Source organism: Grammomys surdaster, unplaced genomic scaffold (assembly GCF_004785775.1).
Source record: "Grammomys surdaster isolate TR1022 unplaced genomic scaffold, NIH_TR_1.0 62, whole genome shotgun sequence".
In the NCBI taxonomy this organism is placed as follows: domain Eukaryota; kingdom Metazoa; phylum Chordata; class Mammalia; order Rodentia; family Muridae; genus Grammomys; species Grammomys surdaster.
The window spans coordinates 20202343-20208342 of NW_021604564.1; positions in this window are offsets into that span (position 1 = coordinate 20202343).

Genomic DNA, 6000 nt, shown 5'->3' on the forward strand with positions numbered 1-6000 from the left:
CCACCTCTGATAGTTTTCCTTTTACTTTGGCCTTGATAATGCTTTCCACTATGCCATTTGATTCATTAAGTTTTAAACTTCTAATTGGCAACATTTCTAATTTTTTTCCTCAAAAATTTTCCTCCTCAAGTTCCCCAATCCTCCCCAAAGACAACACACTCAGTTCTATCTCAGCAACAGTGCATACTCTGGCATCAATTTTCTTTTTTATTATTATTATTATTTTATTTACATTCCAAATGTCCTCCCCCTCATTCCTGATCCCCCCTCCATGAGTGCTTCACCCCATCCCCCTCTCCTTTGCTTCTGAGAGGATGCTCCCCCCCCCCACCCACTGATCCACACCCACCTTCCCTGGGGCATCAAGTTTCTACAGGATTAAGCACATCCTTTTCCACTGAGGCCAGACAAGGCAGTCCTCTGGTACACGTGAAGCATGTGCCATGGACCAGCCCATGCATGCTCATTGATTGGTGGCTTGGTCTCTGGGAGCTCCCAGGGCGTCTGGGTTAGTTGAGACTGTTGTTTCTTCCTATGGGGTTGCCATCCTCTTTGGTTCCTTCAATCCTTCCCCTAACTTTTCCATAGGGATCCCCAACCTCAGTCCAATGGTTGGCTGCAAGTATCTGCATTTGTCTGTTAGCTGCTGGTAGAGCCTCTCAGAGGACAGCCAGCCACGCTAGGCTCCTATCTGCAAGCATAACAGTAATAGTTTTGGGGTTTGGTGCCTGCCCATGGGATGGATCACAAATTGGGCCCATCTCTGGATGGCCTTTCCTTCGGTATCTGCTCCAGTTTTGTCTCTGCATTTCCTTTAGACAGGAACAATTCTGGGACAAAAAAAAATTGAAAATAGATGGATGGCCCCATGCCTCAAATGAGGGCCATATCTATTTACTAGAGGTGGTTCCATCTTCTCAGTGTTGGACATTTCTGTTAAGGTCATCCCCATTGGATCCTGTGAACCTCTCAGATCCCTGGTGTCTGGGACTTTCTAGAGGTTTCCCCTGGCCCCCCACCCCATACTGATGCATATTTCTATTCATTCTCATGGCCCACTGGACTTCTCTCTTGTCTCCCTCCATACCTGATCCTGTCCGCCCTTTTTCCTCCTCCTCCCCCCTCTCCCACCCAGGTCCCTCCCTCCCTCTGCCTCCCATGATTATTTTGTTTTGTCCTTCTAAGTGGGATTGAAGTATCCATACTTGGGCCTTCCTTCTTGTTAAGCTTCATGTGGTCTGTGAATTGTATCATGGGTACTGTGAACTTTTTGGCTAATATCCACTTATCAATGAGTACATAGCATGTATATCCTTTTAGGTCTAGGTTACCTCGCTCAATGATATTTTCTAGCTCCATCCATTTGCCTGCAGATTTCATGATGTCCTCATTTTTAATAGCTGGGTAGTACTCCATTGTATAATTGTACCACATTTTCTGTATCCATTCTTCCATTGAGGGACATCTGAGTTGTTTCTAGCTTCTGGCTATTACAAATAAGGCCGCTTACTGTGGAGCACATGTTCTTGTAATATGGTGGAACACCTTTTGGGTGTATGTCCGGGAGTGGTATAGTTGGGTCTTCAGATAGAACTATTTCCAATTTTCTGAGGAACAGCCAGATTCATTTCCAGAGTGGTTGTATTAGCTTGCAATCCCACCAGCAACCTCTTTCTCCACATCCTCGCCAGCATGGCAGTTATTATCTTTAAGAATTTAAAAATTGCTAAGGATCAGCTTCAGCTTGGAGAGGGTTCCCTGACAGAAGGATTGTTTGAGAGCAGTGGAAAAATGACTCGAGGTCAAGCTGATGGCATGTGTTCTGTTCAAGACAGCTTTCCAGATAGCTCTCTCTCTCTTGCTTGAAAAAATTCTAAAACCTTTCTGGATAGCTATCTCTTTCAAACCAAAAGACCAATCTTTTATTTATATATCAATTAAGTTATTTACTCCAGGTTCCCTTTTGATTATCCCACAAATCAGCATTTCTTGACCCCAGCCCCTTGATTCTTAGAGACAGCAAGCACATTTTTTAGCATGCAAATGAGATCTGCCAGGCTTTGTAAGCACAGACAATAAACTAGCTGGGTGGGATCCTGTCCTGAGATTACCGTTCCCCATGCCTGGGCCTAAACTAGCTCTATTCCAGGCTGACCTTGAACTCAGGAATCTGCCTGCCTTTATAAGCACAAACAATACACTTAGGTGGGTGGGACCTTGATCTTCGATCACTACTCCCCAAATATCTTTATCTTCCTCCTTAATATCTTTATGATAAGCTGGCTCTTAGTGTAGCTGCCTTTGTTCAGTTAGGTCCATGAAGCCCCTCATACAAGTCATGTTGCATCCTTATATTTTACATAGTCGAGAATTTATGTATTTTTGAACTCATGTTTTCAAAGATGTTTCCCACAGTCTTAAGGGCTATCCTGAAGATCTCAGCATTTGCCATCTTTGCTAAGGACATAGATGCACCCTTGCCTTCCAGACTCATGCTGTCTAGTTATCAAAGTATCGTTAACCTGGTTTTCACATTTCTTATGTTATTGTTTAGGATTTCTACATGTTTATTGGTTTGCATTTTTATTAGATGTGTCTCTTCAGTTGAAGTATTTGCAGTGAGTGAGAGTCTTCTTCAGTGTAGTAGCGTTGTTTAGCTTAGAAAATAATACCTCAGACTTGAGCTCAAAGTGCCTGGTATAAGCTCTCTGTGTAAGCTCTATGTAGAGTATTAACTGCAGAATCAACCAGAGCAGTTTGATGTTACCACTATGCAATTATCATGCTATCCAATAACAGTGGCCCCTTTGATTTTAGTAGTTATGGGAGAATAAGCAACCAAGGATAAGGTGGTATATACTCAGATTTTAGTAAGATTAGGAGTGGAAGGGAAGTAAAGTGGATCAGAATAAGGATTAAAGGGCTGAAAAGATAGCTCAGTGGTTAAGAGTTCATATAAATCTAGCCCCCTTGGATACCTGTATTCTCATGCATATACCCATCAATACAAATTTATATAGTTAAAATAAAAGATAAAGAATAATTAAATACTAGATCCACTTTGAAAAGAAAAAAAAAACAATTGAAGCAGGTAAAGTAGGAGGAAAATGTTGGAATACCTTCAGGGCCCACAGATTTTATAGGTGGTTAAAGCTGTGGAAGGTATAATTAGGAAGTGGACCTGGAGAGATAGCACATAATATGCTTGCAGAGGACCCAAATTCAGTTCCCAGCACTCACATCAGGCAGCTAAGAACTGCCTGACGCTCCAAGGAGTCCAAAACCTCTGGTCTTCACAGGTATCTGTACCCATGTGCACAGCCACACACATAGTTTATGGTCCCCAAGTATGGTGGCACACATCTTTAATCTGAGCACCTGAGAGGCAGAGGCATGTGGATTTCTGAGTCTGAGACCAGCCTGGTCTACATAGAGAGACCTTTTCTCAGAAAATAAAGTAAAAAATAAAAAAGAATACTTATAAAATGAAGTGCTGACACTGCTGCACTGAATTGAAAGGTGAAGTTTCCTCTGGCTCCAGGATGGTTTGTACAGGGTTAGAGGGGAGAATAGAAACTATTAGTCTGTTCAATCTCCATGTTCTAAAGAGTTCTGGTCCTGGGAGCCCAACATATGTGAAAGCTGTGGTGGTTTGAATAAGAATGCCCCACAGACTCCTGTCTGAATGCTTAGTCATCAGGGGAAGTGGCACTGTTAGTGGTTGTGGCCTTGCTGGAGGAAGCATGTCACTAGGGGTGGATGAGCAAGCCAGCTTAGTCAGACTCTAGCCAGTGCTGAAGCTGAAGTAGGTTTATTTCTTCCCAGTTTGATTTTATAACATTCTAGGTACTTGCATAAAAAAAAAATAGGGTTAGTTCTTAGATCAAAGGCAAAGTAATCAAACAAGGCAATAAACAGAGATCTAACAAGGCCAAAGCCCCATAGTCACTGTTTCTAGGGGCTTACCAGGGTGACAAAATAAAAGGAATGCCACACATTCCTGCGCTGTGTTTACCTTGAGCTTTGTATTAGCCCAAATATAAATATTCTTATCTGAGCCTACTTTCTTGTCCTAGCCCAATGTCAAATTTTTGTCGAATTCCTAGGAGAGGCACCAAGAGCTTTTTATCTTCTTTGTTCCACTTCCTCTCCAGCTGTGGCTTTTGTACCTGCCCCTGTGAGGCTTACTTTACCCTCTGAACAATCTTGTCTGTTGCTTTTCTGGCCAGGCTTTCTCTACATTATTTCCTGGAGAATTTGGCAGACCATGTCTTAGTGTTACCATCTGAGTCTTTCAAAAATTAGTATTTTATTTTTAATGATCAAGATGTAGTAGAGGTCAATGTATAAATAAAAGAAACCATGTCTCTGATCACACACACACACACACACAATCAAAGCATGGTGTTGGGTGCCTCTAATCCTGGTATTCTTTGGGCAGAGATAGGATTGCAGAGAGGCTTGCTGGCCAGCCAGCCAGACTACTTCCAAAATGGAGAGCTCCAAGTCTAATGAGAGAACCTATCTTTAGGAGGATAAGTCTAAGAGTGATAGGGAAGGCCACCCAATGACTTCCTCTAGCCTCCACATGTACACTCAGATACATGTGATACACCACGAACATGTGCCATACACCATACAAATGCAGGTTGCAGAATAGAGTTCTAAGAAAGACATGGATTCAAGCTCTGGTAGAAATAATAGCATTGGATTTTAAATACTGACTTTAAAAATTTCAACATTAAAACATGAATAAAGGGGGCTGTGAAAGCTAATAATTAAGAGGTGGGGCTGGAGAGATAGCTTAGCAGTAAAGACCACATCCTACTCTTCTTTTTTTTTTTAAAGATTTATTTATTTACTTTATTTATGAATATACTGTAGCTGTCTTCAGACACACCAGAAGAGGGCATCCAATCTCATTACGGATGGTTGTGAGCCACCATGTGGTTGCTGGGATTTGAACTCAGGACCTCTGGAAGAGCAGTCAGTGCTCTTAACCGCTGAGCCATCTCTCCAGCCCCATACATCCTACTCTTCTTAAGGACCTGAGTTTTGTCAGCTGTGGTTCTTCGCAACCATGTCAGGCAGCTCACAACTACCTGTGACCCCCAACTCCAGGGAGTCTGACACTTCTTCTGGCCTCCAGGGATGTACAGACACACACAAACACACTCACACAGACACATTTAGACATAAAATTTTAAAAACATGTAAGAAAACATTGGAATTGGTATGTTACAATGAGCAGTCAAAAGCTTTAATGAAAGGATGTTTTGTAACATACATCTTTCTTGAAAAAAAACAAATAAAAAAAAACCCGACAAAGTGAGACCAGCAAAGATCCCAACTTGAGTCTTCCTCAGCTGCGTCTTATTAGCTACAAAGCTTCCAAGGCATCTCCCAAAGCCTGGTCCTGAGAAGAAAGTTCCAGTCCTTCCAACAGGCCCAGCAGGATGTGGTAGACAGAGGGCTTGTAGGCACAGGAAATCATCTAGCACACCAGTGTTGGCTGCACCTTTCCTGGCATTGTGGAGAAGCTCTGAAACTCAATACTAATGTTCCACATCCTAGTTATGAGCATTCATCAACCATTGGATCAATGAAATATGTAAGTGGCATTATAAAGTGGCTGTCTGTCATACTGGGTCTCATTGTGTGGTGTCTAGCATTACCTCAGGAGCCAGAGGCCACACTGGTAGGCAGTCCCATAGAAAATGCAGCCATTTCAAGCATCCAGAACAGTAAAGTTTATTTTCTTGATACTCTTGGTCTCAGGAATTAAGTTATACCAACAGAAAGCAGACCAAAACAGATGGAGAAAACATGAAGCAAAATAAGTGGCCAATAGCAAAATTCAGTTGGTATCCTACATAGGAACAGTATAGCAATTATTAGAATTATTAGAGTGCCATTGAAACAGCAGCCCAAAATTCAAGTAATAAAGTATGTCTTAACAACACATAAACAAACACATTTACAGCTTCTTGAGACTTGGTT